The following is a 20,637-nucleotide window of genomic DNA, read 5'->3' on the forward strand; positions in this document are numbered from 1 at the left end:
TCTTTGAGTTGTAAATAAATAGAAGTGTGATGATCATCATTAATAGAGCATTGTCCCCCCAAAAAAAGAAAGGCCTAATAAAAAAAGGGAAGGCCCAAAAAAAGAAATAAAAGGGACAATGCTACTATCCTTTTTCCACACTTGTGCTTCAAAGTAGCACCATGATCTTCATAATAGAGAGTCTCTTGTTTTGTCACTTTCATATACTAGTGGGAATTTTTCATTATAGAACTTGGCTTGTATATTCCAACAATGGGCCTCCTCAAGTGCCCTAGGTCTTCGTGAGCAAGCAAGTTGGATGCACGCCCACTTAGTTTCTTTTGTTGAGCTTTCATATATTTATAGCTCTAGTGCATCCGTTGCATGGCAATCCCTACTCCTTGCATTAACATCAATCGATGGGAATCTCCATAGCTCATTGATTAGCCTCGTTGATCTGAGACTTTCTCCCTTTTTTGTCTTCTCCACATAACCCCCATCATTATATTCTATTCCACCCATAGTGCTATATCCATGGCTCACGCTCATGTATTGCGTGAAAGTTGAAAAGGTTTGAGATTACTAAAGTATGAAACAATTGCTTGGCTTGTCATCGGGGTTGTGCATGATGAGAGCATTCTTGTGTGACAAAAATGGAGCATGACTAAACTATATGATTTTGTAGGGATGAACTTCCTTTGGCCATGTTATTTTGAGAAGACATAATTGCTTAGTTAGTATGCTTGAAGTATTATTATTTTTATGTCAATATTGAACTTTTATCTTGAATCTTTCGGATCTGAATATTCATACCACAATTAAGAAGAATTACATTGAAATTATGCCAAGTAGCATTCCACATAAAAAATTCTGTTTTTTATCATTTACCTACTCGAGGACGAGCAGGAATTAAGCTTGGGGATGCTTGATACGTCTCCAACGTATCTATAGTTTTTGATTGCTCCATGCTATATTATATTCTGTTTTGGACATTATTGGGCTTTATTATACACTTTTATATTATTTTTGGGACTAACCTATTAACCGGAGGCCCAGCCCAGTATTGCTGTTTTTTGCCTATTTCAGAGTTTCGCAGAAAAAGAATATCAAACGGGGTCCAAACGGAATGAAACATTCGGGAACGTGATTTCCGGAACGAATGTGATCCAGAGGACTTGGACCCTACGTCAAGACATCAACCAGGAGGGCACGAGGTAGGGGGGCGTGCCTACCCCCCAGGGCGCGCCCTCCACCCTCGTGGGCCCCTGTTGCTCCACCGACATACTCCTTCCTCCTATATATACCTACGTACCCCCAAACTACCAGATACGGAGCCAAAACCCTAATTCCACCGCCGCAACCTTCTGTACCCGTGAGATCCCATCATGGGGCCTGTTCCGGAGCTCCGCTGGAGGGGGCATCGATCATGGAGGGCTTCTACATCAACACCATAGCCTCTCCGATGATGTGTGAGTAGTTTACCTCAGACCTTCGGGTCCATAGTTATTAGCTAGATGGCTTCTTCTCTCTTTTTGGATCTCAATACAATGTTCTCCCCCTCTCTCGTGGAGATCTATTCGATGTAATCTTCTTTTGCGGTGTGTTTGTTGAGACCGATGAATTGTGGGTTTATGATCAAGTTTATATATGAACAATATTTGAATCTTCTCTGGATTCTTTTATGTATGATTGGTTATCTTTGCAAGTCTCTTAGAATTATCAGTTTGGTTTGGCCTACTAGATTGATCTTTCTTGCAATGGGAGAAGTGCTTTGCTTTGGGTTCAATCTTGTGGTGTCCTTTCCCAGTGACAGTAGGGGCAGCAAGACACGTATTGTATTGTTGCCATCGAGGATAACAAGATGGGGTTTATATCATATTGCATGAGTTTATCCCTCTACATCATGTCATCTTGCTTAAAGCATTACTCTTTTCTTATGAACTTAATACTCTAGATGCATGCTGGATAGCGGTCGATGTGTGGAGTAATAGTAGTAGATGCAGGCAGGAGTCGGTCTACTTGTCTCGGACGTTATGCCTATATACATGATCATACCTAGATATTCTCATAACTATGCTCAATTCTGTCAATTGCTCAACAGTAATTTGTTCACCCACCGTAAATACTTATGCTCTTGAGAGAAGCCATTAGTGAAACCTATGGCCCCAGGGTCTATTTTCCATCATATTAATCTTCCAACACTTAGCTATTTTTATTGCCTTTTATTTTACTTTGCATCTTTATCATAAAAATACCAAAAATATTATCTTATCATATCTCACTCTCGGAAGTGACCGTGTAGAGATTGACAACCCCTTATCATGTTGGTTGCGAGGATTTATTTGTTTGTGTAGGTGCGAGGGACTCGTGCGTGGCCTCCTAATGGATTGATACCTTGGTTCTCAAAAACTGAGGGAAATACTAACGCTGCTTTACTGCATCACCCATTCCTCTTCAAGGGAAAACCAACGCAGTGCTCAAGAGGTAGCAGTCTCCTTCCATAACTTTCCAATTACGAGTACGTGAATTGAAAGACATGAAAATTCTAAATTCTCTACGGCGTCTAGTAGATAGAAACAAGAAAATCTGAAGAGTCTTTCTCTCTATTCACTATCATTTCGCGTCTTCGACTTCTATTAGTTTCTTTTCTTATTTAATGCAATAGTTATAGTTTGATATAAGAATCCATTTCTCAAAGTAATGGAAACCATTCTCTTATAGGAAATGGTTCGAAAATCGCTATTCCACCTTTTAGGTATCGTGAAAAGTGATACCTGTGAAGATCGTGCATTTCAGTCAAATTCAGATCCGTTTTTCGAGTCCATGATATAATATAACCAAATTGGATAGATCTTCCACCTGTTTAGCTAAGAAAGAATAGATACAGAGGTGGATAATAGATCGACAGGAAGATCATGAGCTACCCCATAATGAAATCGCCAGTAGTCGCGAATATCTCCTTCTTCCCTAATCCAAGATTGGAGAAAGAAGATCTAAGAGGGACCTATGGAGAATGTAGTCAGAAATCCATAATAGAGTCCGACCACAACGACCGAATTAATTATCCTCATCGAGAAACTTAGACTACTAAATAGAAAAGATTTGAAAATCATGGCATGGGTCTCCTTTTTTCTTTCTTTAGAGTTTTCTATATGCACAATTTCTCGATGTTTCGATGAGAATTTCTTGACTTTCCATATATAGAAAGAGATAGACTATAAATGACATCTCTTATGTCAATAAGACCAAAGGGATGGATATTAAATGATAGGAAGTGCTTGGAAGTGAAATAGAATGAAATAGAGCCACTTTGGGCTTCCCTATGAAATGAGGCATGGAACGGAGCCACTACGAAGAAATTATGGGAGTTATGAAAGAAGCTTCGGACTCATATTGTTCATGGGTTGAGAGCGGGAGTTGAACGCTAGGAGGTCGAATCCCCCCTTGTTCCTCAGTAGCTCAGTGGTAGAGCGGTCGGCTGTTAATTGACTGGTCGTAGGTTTGAATACCTTTCTTGACTCAAAGAAGTTCTCTACGAGGAACTTTGTACCATGCACATTACTTAGCACAACTAGGAAAATAAGATAAGATAAAGATAAGCAAGACTAAAAAAATATTCGTCGGAATAGCGGAATACGAAATTAAGAAACGCAAAAAAAATAAAGGGGAATCTCACCCCCTTATTTATCATAAAGAAAAGATATATTTTAAAACTTCTTTAAAAAGAAAAAGAAGTGCCTCTATATTTATATTATAGATATATCCACTTAGATGAATAAATATTATTAATGAATATGTATCACAATCCATCTCGAGGTATTTGGATCAATACCTATTCGGTGGATCTTTTCTTTTCTCTGCCAGGAACCAGATTTGAACTGGTGACACGAGGATTTTCAGTCCTCTGCTCTACCAACTGAGCTATCCTGACCTTTTCTTGTGCATCATCCTAGTAGAGTATTTGTATCTATGTCAATTAAAAGGACTAAAAATTAATTAAAGTGTTTCAAATTTGAAATTTTAAAATGGGGGGGGGGGGGTAGTCCTATGCATTGTGCATGGTTTACTTAAATAAAACTTAAAAATAGAGTGAATAACCAAGATTTCTCGCCGATACTCTAATAAAAAAGGAATCTATTCGATGAATAGGATAAGATCCATTGAGTTCTCTTCGCATTCCTTTGTGAAAGAGTGGAATGAGAAAGCTAATGAATCTTAAACCCATTGCATTGATAAAAAGAAAAGAAAAGTGCATTGATAAAAAGAAAAAAAGAGGATAAATAATAATAATATAGTATAGTTAGGGAATAAAAGAGGATTTGGGGATAGAGGGACTTGAACCCTCACAACTTATAAAGTCGACGGATTTTCCTTTTACTAGAAATTTCATTGTTGTCAGTATTGACATGTAGAATGGGACTCTCTCTTTGTCCTCGTCTGATTAATCCACTTTTTTAAAGATCTCGAAAACTTTGAATTTGATTATTCAATATTCGATTGGAGTGGATTCACAATAATGAAAAAAATATTATGATATGAGTTTTTTATTTCATAATCATTATCATTTCTAATTTCATTTAAAAAAAAGATAAAGAACCTATATTATAATTATAATATAATATGAGTTCTGTGATTAATCGTTTGCTATGTCAGTATCTATACGTGTTTATTAAATGTATAAGGTATAAAACCCCTCTTTCTCTAATTTAGAATTAGAAGGAATTCCACTAACAACACAACGTAATTAAATCGATTTATTAGAACAGCTTCCATTGAGTCTCTGCACCTATCCTTTTCCTTTGTATTCTAGTTCGAGAACCCCTTGTTTTCTCAAAACACGGATTTGGCTCAGGATTGCCCTTTTTTAATTCCAGGGTTTCTCTGAATTTGGAAGTTACCACTTAGCAGGTTTCCATACCAAGGCTCAATACAATCAAGTCCGTAGCGTCTACCGATTTTGCCATATCCCCATTTCCCTCTTCTTTGAGACCAGGATTCCTTGTGTAATTTCATCCATCTCTTAGTTTTTTTTTGAATCATTGAGTTCATCGCTCAACGTAGTCTAGCAGTTCAGTTCGACTCTATTTGAGAGACCTCGCTTGCCTATTGCAATTCAGAATTGAATTGATTCTATCCTTGATGTATTTGCAATTCAATCCGAATCAATATATCCAAAAGCTTTTACCTCCCCCACCTCCCGTCTTACTTTTTTATAGTATTCAAAATTATACTATAACGCTTGATATTTATTCTTTTTTTCTAATCAGAATTGGCAATTTTAATTACTCTGACTCTATATTCCCCTTAGTGAAATATTAATCCTCAAATTATTAACAAATAATAAAGTCTATAATAATCGAATGAAAATACCGATAAATTCTATAATTTTATTTTTTAATATCCTATAGTTAAGCATATCAAGCTAACTTTATCTTTAAGAAGTTTTAGTATTTTTTTACTTTTATAAGTATAACTTCAAATTTAGAACTAGTTAATAGGTAAGATTAATAACTAATATCTGAGATTTTACGCATTTCCTATACTATACCTATTTCTATTTGTTACACTATTTCCGTTATGTAAGCCCACTTAGCTCAGAGGTTAGAGCATCGCATTTGTAATGCGAGGGTCATCGGTTCAAATCCGATAGTCGGCTTTTTTTCTCTATCGATGTTCTACGAACAAGAATCTCTTTTCTCCCGAATTAAATGGAGAATCCAGGATCTTTTATGTTTTTTACCTTACAATTTTGCTAGATACAAACAATAAAATAAATAATATATATACAAAAATAAAGATTTTGATGAAATTCCATTTTTTGGGGTACTTTAGTTGATTTTACTCTGTTTATCCTGTAGTTTAATTCAGTTTTAATTTCGATGTATTCTGTAATGTAAATACAATGAAATTAATTGTGTAAAATGAAATTTCAATAAAATAAAAAAAGGAGTCTTCATGTCCCGTTATCGAGGACCTCGTTTAAAAAAATACGCCGTGTGGGAGCTTTACCAGGACTCACAAGAAAAACACATAAATCCGGAAGTAATCTTAAAAAAAATTCAATTCTTGGAAAAAGGAGCAATATCGTATTCGTCTTCAAGAAAAACAGAAATTGCGTTTTCATTATGGTCTGACAGAACGACAATTACTTAGATATGTACATATCGCTGGAAAAGCAAAGAGGTCAACAGGCCAGGTTTTACTACAATTACTTGAAATGCGTTTGGATAATATCCTTTTTCGATTGGGTATGGCTTCAACCATTCCTGGGGCCCTCCAATTAGTCAACCATAGACATATTTTAGTTAATGGTCGTATAGTCAATATACCAAGTTTTCGTTGCAAACCTCGAGATATTATTACTACGAAAGATAACCAAAGATCAAAAGGTCTGGTTCAAAATTATATTGCTTCATCGGACCTGGGGAAATTGCCAAAGCATTTGGCGATTGACACGTTGGAATATAAAGGACTAGTAAATAAAATCCTAGATAGGAAGTGGGTCGGTCTCAAAATAAATGAGTTGTTAGTTGTAGAATATTACTCTCGTCAGACTTGAACTTAACGAAAAAAGGTTCATATACTTTTCTTCCCCTTCCCCTTTCCCCGAACTAAATCTCCCTAAGACCATTACCATTAATTTGTATTTTCCCATCAACTAGCTAAAATTGATTAACCCTAGGATTAGGATCCTTTTTCCTATTTTCCACTATGTGTATTTTACATACCACAGTAATTTGCTATAGATAATTTATAATTTCTATTAAATCAAAATAAGATAATATAAGATATTATATTATTGCTGGAAAAAATTGTTATTTGATTTGATACATTGTGATCCTTAACGTTGATGAATTAAGAAAAACGGAAAGAGAGGGATTCGAACCCTCGGTAAACAAAAGTCTACATAGTAGTTCCAATGCTACGCCTTGAACCGCTCGGCCATCTCTCCTACATAACTTATTATGGAAAATAAACTGAGTGAATAGTGAGTTTTCTTATTCCTGCAGTACAGGTACAACCGCAACTACTCGGGGGATACATAGTTCTATTGGAAAAAGTCCTTTTGATCTAAGTGGAAGGATACAAGATTTTTTACTAGAAATTGCGCTCGTTATAAAATAAAAGTTTTAATTTGGGTTTTCTCGCAACTAAAGAAAAATAAAATGGAAGAATTCTTCTTATTGCATAATAAAATAAAGAAACCTTAGAATTCTGTTTTAGTCAAATAGTTGATAACATAAATAGGGTATGAGACAATTAATAACTTTGAAAACACGAAATAGTTGATAACATAAGTTGTTGTTCAGAAATAGGAAAGTGGAATGAAATCCAGTCTTAGTCAAATATTTCATATCTCTTCGTGTCCAAGCAGAAGGAAAAGGATACAATTTGAGCTGAGCGGAAAATCCATATCTGTCTTATCCATTTAAAGCATATGGATTTAGAGTAGAGCATATGGATCAATCTATTTATAATTATAAGAATGGAATGTGTTTGTTTTTTGTGAAGGAATGAAAACAATTCTATATAGAATGGGTTGGGAATTATGCCTAGATCCCGTGTAAATGGAAATTTCATTGATAAGACCTCCTCAATTGTAGCCAATATTTTATTGCGAATAATTCCGACAACCTCAGGAGAAAAAAAGGCATTTACTTATTATAGAGATGGTGCGATTTGAATCTTTTTTTGCTTTTTTTAGCCCTACCTATACCTCAGTCTTACGAAAAAGAGAGGGGGTTGGCATAGAGAGAACCAAATTTGTAAAGCAAACAAACCCACGCTTCGGGAAGGTGAGGCGAACTAACAATTCCTTCCGTCGTGTATCCTCGAGTGATGTGGCTTCAAATACTTCAATTGTAGGTTTGAGTATTGAGCGAAAGGTTACACCTACAGGATATGGTATGGTATGGATTACATGCCAATTCTACTCTATTAGTATCCGTAGGCAGCATAGGGGAGAAAAGCACTACACCTAGAAATAGGAATCAACAAGAGAAAAACTTTGTTAGAAATTACCCCTTTCCTGATCGGTATCAGGGCTGGGAAGAATGGTTGGGATAATATGGCCGTGATTTTTCATTACGTGTGACTATCTCCACTATAGAAAGAAAAAAAAAGAGGATCAAATTTTCTAGTAAATACTAGAAAAAATGGCTTTGTACATAGGGATCGTAAAAACAACGATTTTTCCCTATCAGCTGTAGGAAGGAAGGACACTTCACGAGAATCAAAAAGTGAAGAAAGTATGGCCTATACTACTACTCCATGGATAAAGTTTCTCAAATTGATAGAGAAAGCACCGTAAAGATTAATTAGTGAGCGACGGGGTCGATACAACTAAAAAAACTGCTTACTTATTGTCACGCCCAAGATGCGACCCTATCCTAAAGGAACTCGACGGTCCCACCAAGGATAGAAGCGCATCTTGAAGACGCTTTTGCAAGGTGGATATCATTACATCAACATTACATAGTATTTGGGGATACATACAAGGCATACAAATGCCGCAAGAATACATCAATACATCATAAATAAGATCAACATCGGAGTACGGATGAAACACAAACAGAAAGTCCAACGGCATCCACCCTGCTAGCCCAGGCTGCCGTCCTGGAACCTATCCCCTGATCGAAGAAGAAGCAGAAGAAGAACACCAAAACAACTAACATCGCTCTCGCGTCACGATCATCGCACAACCTGTACCTGCAACTGGTGGTGTAGTAATCTGTGAGCCACGAGGACTCAACAATACCATTACCATGGGTATCAAGACTAGACAAGCTTAAAGGGAAAGTAATGGATAGGTGGTGTGGTTGCAGCAGCGACTAAGCATGTATGGTGGCTAACTTACACAAATGAGAGCGAGAAGAGAAACAAAGGAACGGTCGTGAAACTAGCAATGATCAAGAAGTGATCCTGAACTCCTACTTACGTCAAACATAACCCAGAAACCGTGTTCACTTCCCGGACTCCGCCGAGAAGAGACCATCATGGCTACACACGTGGTTGATGCGTTTTAATTAAGGTCAAGTGTCAAGTTCTCTACAACCGGATATTAACAAATTCCCATCTGCCACATAACCGCGGGCACGGCTTTCGAAAGATAATACCCTGCAGGGGTGTCCCAACTTAGCCCATTATAAGCTCTCACGGTCAACGAAGGATATTCCTTCTCCCGGGAAGACCCGATCAGTCTCGGAATCCCGGTTACAAGACATTTCGACAATGGTAAAACAAAACCAGCAAGACCGCCCGATGCGCCGACATCCTTATAGGAGCTGCACATATCTCGTTCTCAGGGCAACACTGGATGAACACTACGTACAACTAAAACCAGACCTCAGGTTTCCCCGAGGTGGCGCTGCAAGTGGCTCTAGTTTGGACCAACACTCCGAGGAGCACTGGCCCGGGGGGGGGGGGGGGTAAAATAAGATGACCCTCAAGAGAGCGACTCCCTAGGGAAAAGAAATAGGCTGGGCAAATGGTAAAACCAAGTTTGGGCCTTGCTGGAAGAGTTTTATTCAAAGCGAACTGTCAAGGGGGTCCCATAAATCACCCAACCGTGTAAGGAACGCAAAATCAAGGAACATAACACCGGTATGACGGAAACTAGGGCGGCAAGAGTGGAACAAAACACCAGGCATAAGGCCGAGCCTTCCACCCTTTACCAAATATATAGATGCATTAATAATATATAAGAGATATTGTGATATCCCAACATAAACATAATCCAACATGGAGCAATCTTCATCTTCACCTACAACTAGCAACGCTATAAGAGGGTATGAGCAAAGCGGTAACATGGCCAAACAACGGTTTGCTAGGAAGGGTGGCAAAGGTTAGAGGTTCATGGCAAATTGGGAGGCTTGAAGAGCAAGTGAATAGGTAGCGCAGCAAAGCGATAGAATGAAGCAACTAGCATAGCAATGATAGTAATGATATCCAAGGTGACGGTCATCTTTCCTGAAATCCCGCTAGGAAGAAGAACGAATCCATGAAGAAGATGAAGCAACGAAGGCGAACGAATCCTCACGATCGCAACGACACGGGAACTATCGAGAAGAAGCACACAACAAGGTAAACACACCACACATGAACAAGGCATGATGCTCAACCAAGTATGATGCATGACAAGGCTATATGAAGCTACTCGTGACAAGAGATGATGCGTACAAGAACAACACGTCAAAGCAAGTTTAAATAAGGCCGAAAACAACATATAACAATTCCGGTAAGTCCTCATATGCAAATTTCGAAATTGGTCCAGAACTGAACAAGCATTAAGTTGAAGTTGTTAAACAGCAAGTTAAAGAGCACCATGATGATCTACACGAAATTCTAGTCAAGTTACATATAAAGTTCATTAGATTCGGAGCTACGGTCTAGAAGATATGAGCAAAACAAGGTAAACATGGCATTGATGCAAAATGCATACAAACATCAAGCAAACACCTCAAAACAAGGATGCAACATGATAATATGAAACTACATGCAAATCTAAGCATGTTTCATATAGGGCATGCTCAAAACGGAGCAACGGTGCAACACATACACTCCAAACAAGACATAGCAACAATCTGTTCAAAACAGCAACTAGGCATATGGCAAGCATCAGAACAATATGCTAAAGCAACTCAACATGAAAACAAAAGGCATGTTCATGATGTACAGGTAAACCACAACAAAACATGAACACTGAGCTATCTCCAGAAAACAATAGAACATGCTCAAAAGGACATGGCAAGATTGCAAACAATAACAGGTTCACAGACGGCAGAAATACTGGATATGACAGAAACAACATCAGGTAGCAATGTTCAGAGCACGAAATCAACATTCTACAGGAAATTGCCATGGCAAAACAAGGCATGGCATGAATCTACTAAATGCATATGACAAAAGTCCCTTACTGACCATAAGCCAAAGAGGACCAGACGGTATGATGGCAAGCATGTAAACATAGCAAGTTTCGTTAACAGATTTCAGACAGCAGAAAACAGAGCATGGGAGAAACTATAATATGAAGGCATCTTGCTGAGCTTGATGCACTCACCACAAGGCAATGCATGAAAAAACAAGCATACCTACAGCAAGATGGCATGTCTAAGAAGCTATCCATGGCAAGAGCAAGTACATAGCATGTATGGATCAACTACAACAAGCTTGGCAAAATTGCATATCATGTTAAGAATCTGCGAGAAATATTTTATAGCAAAAGTAGAGCAAGATTGAGTCATGCTATTGCACTCCATAATTGCAAACAAGGGCAGGAATGGATCAATTACAACAATATCTACAAAACATCCTTACTGAACATCTCCAAAATATGCATGGATCTATCTGTAGCATCAAGTCTACATGGCAAGAAAATAACAGCAGACAAAGACTAGAGAAATCACTAGTCTTTGAAATCAGAAACATTACGGGGCCTAGTTTGCATGCTTGTGCTAGTCACCACAGAGATCACAAAAATACATGGCATACACCACTGGAAAGATGGCATGGCGTACAACAAAACACATGTACAGCTCATGCCCATAAGATGCACAGATTAAAAGATACAAAAATAACAAATCACCAAGTTCTGATAAGAACCAGCAGACAACAGCAACTAGCACTCTTGCGACGATGATTTGGGCATCAAGATGAACTCAAATGAACATGGTGCAATTGAACAAAATGAAGAGCATCACGAGGCGACCAATTTGACATATTACACGCGGGAAACGGAGCTACATGCAAGGAGTTATGCACTGTTGAACATGGGTACTTGCTGTGAAGAGAAAAGACTTGGGAAAAAAACGGGATCGAGAAAGTGAACGGCAGTACCAGATCCAATCGAGGGAAGAGCTCGGGCTCGGGCTTGGCTTCCCCGGCGACGGGAGTGGAAGAAGGAGGCGGGGCGGCGGCCGGAGCTGCGGGAGGAGGAGGCCGGTGGGGTCGGGCCGCGGTGGCTCGCCGGAGACGGCGTGGAGGCGGCGGTCGGCGGCAAGGCGCGGCGGTGGCGGTGGCGCCTCGGGCGGCCGGGGCGGCGGGGCGGGCGGCGCCGGCGGTGGAGCGCGCAGGCGGCGGGGCTGGCGGCGCCGGCTGCGGAGCGCGCAGGCGGCGGGGCAGGCGCGCGCCTCGGGGCGGCGGCGGCGGCGGCTCGGGCCCGCGCGGGCCCCGGATGGGCTCCGCGGGCCGCGGCGGCGGGAGGGAGAGAGGGTGGCGTGACGCGACGGGATTCGCCGGGCGCGGCGGCGCGGACATGTCCGGCGGCGGGGATTTTTGTCCGGTGGCGCGAGGTGGAAGACGCTAGGGTTTCATCCACGAATTTTTCGGGGAAGAGGGCAAATATATAGGCAGAGGGAGCTAGGAGAGTCCAAACAAGGTGCGGTTTTCGCCCACGCGATCGTGATCGAACGACCGAGAGCATGGCGGAGACTTAGAGGGTTTTGGGGCTGTTTGAAGGGAGGGTTTTGCTGCATCACACAAACGGACTTTGCTGATGCCCGGTTAACCGTTGGAGTACCAAAGGACCTCCAAATGGAACGAAACTTGACCGGTGGTCTACCGGTGGTATACCAAGGCCACTTGACAAGCCTCGGCCCATTCCGAGAACGTTGGACACTCGCTCACGAAAAGGAGACAAGAGGGGGCGCCGGGTGACAACGGAGTGCCGGATTGCAAAACGGACAACGGGGAAAATGCTCGGATGCATGAGACGAACACGTATGCAAATGCGATGCACATGATGACATGATATAAAATGCAGATGATGACATGGAAAAATGCAACACGCAAGCAGATGACAAGGCAAGGACGGCGAATAACTGGCAGACACCTGGCGCATCGGATCCGGGGCATTACAACACTCCTCCACTAACAAGAGATCTCGTCCCGAGATCTTAGGACCAAGACGGAAGGGAAAAGGGAAGAGGTGAAATAAGAACAAGACAATGAGGATGAACAAAGTCAAGAACACTCAAGAAGAAAAGAGGAATGTTGAGTGAGACAAGAAGCAAAAGCTCAAGGAATAAGACTGAATTCGAAACCACTCCGGTTGGGAGAAGATAGAAAAAGGAATAAGAACGCAAGAGGAAATCAAAGAATCGAGAGCACTCGAGAAGAAAAGGAACGACGAGAATGACGAGAATCGAATGCTCCCAGAATCAGAGAGACTCTGAAACCAATCCGGTTAGAATGAGATAAGAAACCGATAAGACTGAAAGGATTTAGACAGCACGAGCTCGAGAAATGGGATGATACTTGACTTGAGGAACAACACAAAATCTCCGGGAGACTTGAATGAGTGGAATGAGAAGAACGGGGAAGAAAATGACAACTTCTACCATGAAAGAAAAAGAGAGCATCCTTAGAAGGAAACATTGGACGGAGTTGTTGGAAAATCAACAACAAAAAGAATAAGTTTGTTGTGGACTTGTGGATAACATCTCCAGATCATAAGGTGATAACCGGCCACAAACGGAAATGATTGGATAGCTGAGAAGAACGAAGAAATGCAAAACTCCACTTCGAAAGAATACAAAGAATTAATTGCACTTCGAGACGCGAGAAGAAAAGATACTTGAACTCCAGCAACAAAATCTTGATGAACTCTTGAAGAATGAATTAAGTCATGAAGAACCACCATGAAGAACTCCGGTAACAAAAGGATGACGAGATAAAATAGACGGAAGAAATAGCATAAGCTCTGAGTCTTGCGATGATTCCGATGGAGGTTCCGACGAAATGGCCGTGGAAATTTGAACTCCGGAAAAGAAAAGATGAACAATTTAGAACCGAGAATTTGATAGGATGAACAAACTCCGAAAAAAGAGATAAAACTACTTGAAGAAAGAAGAATAAGGATTACGTTATGCTTGTCCTCCACCAATTAAATTGATGAGATACCATGGATTTGCATACTACTTATTCGCGTTGGAAAGATTAAGGGGAAGATATAGCGCAAAACTTGCGAAAGTCTTCATGAACCACCTGTAGGATTTGGAAAGAACGAATTAATTGTTATAATTACAAATGACAAGGGGTCTTGAACGAACCACCGTTAGAATTAAAAAATTGAATGACGAAGGAGGATGACTCACCGGGAAAAAATAGGAAAAGCACGAATATACATGAGGGAATCTAGAAACCAGAGAACGAAGAGATCGCAAACTGATTAAAGAATACTTGAACGAAGCACCAGAAAATATGTAAATGAACGACGGGCACGAATATAGAATAATCGGAGAATGGATTTGAAAACTTAGAACGAAGAAATATTCCGAAATGAAGGCCTCCGGATAATTGAGACGGAAACAAACTTCTGAAATACTCCGGATGGGTGAAAATAATAGCACGACTTGTAACGATTTGATAGGATAACATCGAGTTAGCACCGCGAATCTTCGGGAGAATGGACAAGATTTAGGGAAAACTCTACTTCAGTCTTCAATGTTGAGAATGACAACGAGAAAGAACACCAAAATTGTTGAGATACTCCGGGAGAATGAAAAGCGAAGAGGTTGAGCCAACAATGAGAATAATTGAAATTGGAAAGCGTCTGACTGATGACATTCATACTTACATCAAACTTCGGAAAGGATTTGAGAATAACTCCGGGAAAATTAGAAGAGTCAGGTAAGATCCTGGGAAAAGACCTGTGGGTTAGGGCCCACTGAAGAGAAATCACCGTTGAAAAAGGATTATTGAAGAGATAGATGATGCACCGGAATAATTGAAATATTAGAATGAGGTGACAACCTCGAATTAATTCGAGCATAGACGAAACTCCTGAGATGTCTTCATCACTCCGAAATGATTAAATGACGAGAGGGGAACGAGCAACAGAAAACATTTGAGCCGAGGAAAGAATATAGTTACTACCGAAAATTGGAATTGAATCCACCGGAAAAGAAAAGAGATGAAGAATGTCAAACGAGACGAGAATTCACCGGTTGAAATAAATGAGGAAAGACTGAAGATACTCCGCACGAATGAAATTGATGCTCGAAAAAGACTCATACTCCGGGAATAAAAGGGTGGGAGGGCGGGAAAACAACGGCAACTTGGAAGGGGAAATCGACGAATAGCTTTGAAGAGAAAATGTCGGTTGAAATCATTGAGGAAAGAATGCAAAGACTTCGCACGAGTAGAATGGATACTCGATTACAGACTCCGGTTCCGAGAAGAAGAAGGGAGGGCGGGTGGGAAAAACAAGGACAACTTCGGACAAGGAAACAACGTCGGAAGAGAAATAACTGAGGACTGATCTCGCAAAAGATGACGAGGACCGAAAACACTCGAAGAGAAATGCGCCGGATTGAAAAAGGATGGACAATGAATGAAAACTAACCACGTGATCCTAAGAAAAATATGAAGGGGAAGAGGAATAGTTCAAAACACCTACGTCAAGATTTCTCACCAGAGCGACGAAGGGGCTGAGGAGTAAAAAGAATTCCTACTCTCCGATATAACTAGACTCGGAAATAGTTTTCTTCTAGACTCAACAACGGCCAAACTACACGATCAATCAAGGGGGGGCTCCTAGGGTCGGTCGAGGCTCTGATACCAACTTGTCACGCCCAAGATGCGACCCTATCCTAAAGGAACTCGACAGTCCCACCAAGGATAGAAGCGCATCTTGAAGACACTTTTGCAAGGTGGATATCATTACATCAACATTACATAGTATTTGGGGATACATACAAGGCATACAAATGCCGCAAGAATACATCAATACATCATACATAAGATCAACATCCGACTACGGATGAAACACAAACAGAAACTCCAACGCCATCCACCCTGCTAGCCCAGCCTGCCGTCCTGGAACCTATCCCCTGATCGAAGAAGAAGCAGAAGAAGAACACCAAAATAAGTAACATCGCTCTCGCGTCACGATCATCGCACAACCTGTACCTGCAACTGGTGGTGTAGTAATCTGTGAGCCACGAGGACTCAGCAATACCATTACCATGGGTATCAAGACTAGCCAAGCTTAAAGGGAAAGGAATGGATAGGTGGTGAGGTTGCAGCAGCGACTAAGCATGTATGGTGGCTAACTTACGCAAATGAGAGCGAGAAGAGAAACAAAGGAACGGTCGTGAAACTAGCAATGATCAAGAAGTGATCCTGAACTCCTACTTACGTCAAACATAACCCAGAAACCGTGTTCACTTCCCGGACTCCGCCGAGAAGAGACCATCACGGCTACACACGCGGTTGATTCGTTTTAATTAAGGTCAAGTGTCAAGTTCTCTACAACCGGATATTAACAAATTCCCATCTGCCACATAACTGCGGGCACGGCTTTCGAAAGATAATACCCTGCAGGGGTGTCCCAACTTAGCCCATTATAAGCTCTCACGGTCAACGAAGGATATTCCTTCTCCCGATCAGTCTCGGAATCCCGGTTACAAGACATTTCGACAATGGTAAAACAAAACCAGCAAGACCGCCCGATGCAGCGACATCCTGATAGGAGCTGCACATATCTCGTTCTCAGGGCAACACCGGATGAACACTACGTACAACTAAAACCAGACCTCAGGTTTCCCCGAGGTGGCGCTGCAAGTGGCTCTAGTTTGGACCAACACTCCGAGGAGCACTGGCCCGGGGGGGGGGGGGTAAAATAAGATGACCCTCGAGAGAGCGACTCCCTAGGGAAAAGAAATAGGCTGGGCAAATGGTAAAACCAAGGTTGGGCCTTGCTGGAAGAGTTTTATTCAAAGCGAATTGTCAAGGGGGTCCCATAAATCACCCAACCGTGTAAGGAACGCAAAATCGAGGAACATAACACCGGTATGACGGAAACTAGGGCGGCAAGAGTGGAACAAAACACCAGGCATAAGGCCGAGCCTTCCACCCTTTACCAAATATATAGATGCATTAATAATATATAAGAGATATTGTGATATCCCAACATAAACATAATCCAACATGGAGCAATCTTCATCTTCACCTGCAACTAGCAACGCTATAAGAGGGGCTGAGCAAAGGGGTAACATAGCCAAACAACGGTTTCCTAGGAAGGGTGGCAAAGGTTAGAGGTTCATGGCAAATTGGGAGGCTTGAAGAGCAAGTGAATAGGTAGCGTAGCAAAGCGATAGAACGAAGCAACTAGCATAGCAATGATAGTAATGAGATCCAAGGTGACGGTCATCTTGCCTGAAATCCCGCTAGGAAAAAGAACGAATCCATGAAGAAGATGAAGCCACGAAGGCGAACGAATCCTCACGATCGCCACGACACGGGAACTATCGAGAAGAAGCACACAACAAGGTAAACACACCACACATGAACAAGGCATGATGGTCAACCAAGTATGACGCATGACAAGGCTATATGAAGCTACTCGTGACAAGAGATGATGCGTACAAGAACAACACGTCAAAGCAAGTTTAAATGAGGCCGGAAACAACAGATAACAATTCCGGTAAGTCCTCATATGCAAATTTCGAAATTGGTCCAGAACTGAACAAGCATTAAGTTGAAGTTGTTAAACAGCAAGTTAAAGAGCACCATGATGATCTACACGAAATTCTAGCCAAGTTACATATAAAGTTCATTAGATTCGGAGCTACGGCCTAGAAGATATGAGCAAAACAAGGTAGACATGGCATTGATGCAACATGCATACAAACATCAAGCAAACATCTCAAAACAAGGATTCAACATGATAATATGAAAGTACATGCGAATCTAAGCAAGTTTCATATAGAGCATGCTCAAAACGGAGCAACGGTGCAACACATACACTCCAAACAAGACATTGCAACAATCTGTCCAAAACAGCAACTAGGCATATATGCTACAGCAACTCAAGATGAAAACAAAAGGCATGGACATGATGTACAGGTAAAGCACAACAAAACATGAACACTGAGCTATCTCCAGAAGACAATAGAACATGCTCAAAAGGACATGGCAAGATTGCAAACAATAACAGGTTCACAGACTTAGCAGAAATACTGGACATGACAGAAACAGCATCAGGTAGCAATGTTCAGAGCACGAAATCAACATGCTACAGGAACTTGACATGGAAAATCAAGGCATGGCATGAATCTACTAAATGCATATGACAAAAGTCCCTTACTGACCATAAGCCAAAAAGGACCAGAAGGTATGATGGCAAGCATGTAAACATAGCAAGTTTCGTTAACAGATTTCAGACAGCAGAAAACAGAGCATGGCAGAAACTATAATATGAAGGCATCTTGGTGAGCTTGATGCACTCACCACAAGGCAATGCATGACAAAAAAAGCATACCTACAGCAGGATGGAATGTTTAAAAAGCTATCCATGGCAAGAGCAAGTACATATCATGTATGGATCAACTACAACAAGCTTGGCAAAATTGCATATCCTGTTAAGAATCTGCCAGAAATATTTTATAGCAAAAGTGGAGCAAGCTTGAGTCATGCTATGGCACTCCATAGTTGCAAACAAGGGCAGGAATGGATCAACTACAACAATATCTACAAAACATCCTTACTGAACATCTCCAAAATATGCATGGATCTCTCTGTAGCATCAAGTTTACATGGCAACAAAATAACAGCAGACAAAGACTTAGAGAAATCACCAAGTCTCTGAAATCAGAAACATTACGTGGCCTAGTTTTCATGCTTGTGCTAGTCACCACAGAGATCACAAAACTACATGGAATACACCACTAGAAAGATGGCATGGCATACAACAAAACACATGTAGAGCTCATGCCCATAAGATGCACAGATTAAAAGATAAAAAAATAACAAATCACAATGTTCTGATAAGAACCAGCAGACAACAGCAACTAGCACTCTTGCCATGATGATTTGGACATCAAGATGAACTCAAATGAACATGGTGCAATTGAACAAAATGAAGAGCATCACGAGGCGAACAATTTGACATATTACACGCGCGAAACGGAGCTACATGCAAGGAGTTATGTGCTGTTGAACATGGGTACTTGCTGTGAAGAGAAAAGACTTTGGAAAAGAAGGGGATCGAGAAAGTCAACGGCAGTACCAGATCCAATCGAGGGAAGAGCTCGGGCTCGGGCTTGGCCTCGCCGGCGACGGGAGAGGAAGAAGGAGGCGGAGCGGCGGCCGGAGCTACGGGAGGAGGAAGCCGGCGGGGTCGGGCCGCGGTGGCTCGCCGGAGACAGCGTCGAGGCGGCGGCCGGGGCGGCCGGGCTGGCGGCGCCGGCGGCAGAGCGCGCAGGCGGCGGGGCAGGCGTGTCGGGCGGCCGGAGGCGGCGGGGCTGGCGGCGCCGGCGGCGGAGCGCGCAGGCGGCGGGGCAGGCGCGCGCCTCGGGGCGGCGGCGGCGGCTCGGGCCCGCGCGGGCCCCAGATGGGCTCCGCGGGCCGCGGCGGCGGGAGAGAGAGAGAGGGTGACATGGCGCGACGGGATTCTCCGGGCGCGGCGGCGCGGACATGTCCGGCGGCGGGGATTTTTATCCGGTGGCGCGAGGTGGAAGACGCTAGGGTTTCATCCGCGAATTTTTCGGGGAAGAGGGCAAATATATAGGCAGAGGGAGCTAGGAGAGTCCAAACGAGGTGCGGTTTTCGCCCACGCGATCGTGATCGAACGACCGAGAGCATGGCGGAGACTTAGAGGGTTTTTGGGGCTGTTTGAAGGGGGGTTTTGCTGCAAAACACAAACGGACTTTGCGGATCCCCGGTTAACCGTTGGAGTACCAAACGACCTCCAAATGGAACGAAACTTGACCGGTGGTCTACCGGTGGTATACCAAGGCCACTTGACAAGCCTCGGCCCATTCCGAGAACGTTGGACACTCGCTCACGAAAAGAAGACAAGAGGGGGTGCCGGGTGACAACGGAGTGCCGGATTGCAAAACGGACAACGGGGAAAATGCTCGGATGCATGAGACGAACACGTATGCAAATGCGATGCACATGATGACATGATATGAAATGCAGATGATGACATGGCAAAATGCAACACGCAAGTAGATGACAAGGCAGGGACGGCGAATAACTGGCAGACACCTGGCGCATCGGATCCGGGGCGTTACACTTATCCCATGATATGGGCAAAATTTAGGAATCCGTTAATGTAATAGAGCCGATCCTAAGGGATTAAGGAGTGGTGTAGTATCAGATCCCAAAGATAGTAAGTTCTTTTTTCTTTCTTATGGAAAAAAGTCTTTTTCTAGGATTCTATAGAGATTTCATATATGAAACCGGGATAGTTACCTGTCAGAAAATTTGGACGAAGGCTCTATATCTATCTATGCTTCATTCTTCTGAAGGTGGGAAAAAAGATCAAACTGATTATTGATAAAAATTAGGGTTTGAAATTAGGTAATTAATTACTTCTGCTTAACCCAAGAACAAATTGGATCGATTTTTGATAAATCAAATTCAGTTAAGATAGGGGAAATTCAGATAGCAATTTCTAAGACGTATGAGGTTGGAAACTCTCAAGTACGGTTCTAAGGGAAGGACTTCCTATTCCGACCGAGGAGAACAGGCCATTCTACAGGGTGATTCGGATATTGCGGAAGCTTGTTTGATCAAGCTGCTGAATATTGGAAACAAGCTATAGCGCTTACTCCGGGAAATTATATTGAAGCACAGAACTGGTTGAAGATTACGAAGCGCTTTGAATTTGAATAAGACCATGCTCCTTGTTTTTCATAAAATGGGTGGTTT

At 41.9% G+C, this 20,637-nt stretch overlaps 3 non-coding genes across 3 annotated transcripts; 1 reads left to right on the plus strand and 2 right to left on the minus strand.

Annotated features, from left to right (window-relative positions):
* Positions 1-3,837: 3,837 nt before the first annotated feature.
* TRNAF-GAA (transfer RNA phenylalanine (anticodon GAA)) lies at positions 3,838-3,910 on the minus strand. The gene has a single exon. It is a non-coding gene; the product is annotated as a tRNA-Phe (tRNA).
* A 1,652-nt stretch (positions 3,911-5,562) lies between these two features.
* TRNAT-UGU (transfer RNA threonine (anticodon UGU)) lies at positions 5,563-5,635 on the plus strand. Its single transcript has one exon. It is a non-coding gene; the product is annotated as a tRNA-Thr (tRNA).
* Positions 5,636-6,844: 1,209 nt separating this feature from the next.
* TRNAS-GGA (transfer RNA serine (anticodon GGA)) lies at positions 6,845-6,931 on the minus strand. The gene has a single exon. It is a non-coding gene; the product is annotated as a tRNA-Ser (tRNA).
* Between the last annotated feature and the right edge of the window lie 13,706 nt (positions 6,932-20,637).

This window comes from Triticum aestivum, chromosome 5D (genome assembly GCF_018294505.1).
Source record: "Triticum aestivum cultivar Chinese Spring chromosome 5D, IWGSC CS RefSeq v2.1, whole genome shotgun sequence".
Lineage (NCBI taxonomy): Eukaryota > Viridiplantae > Streptophyta > Magnoliopsida > Poales > Poaceae > Triticum > Triticum aestivum.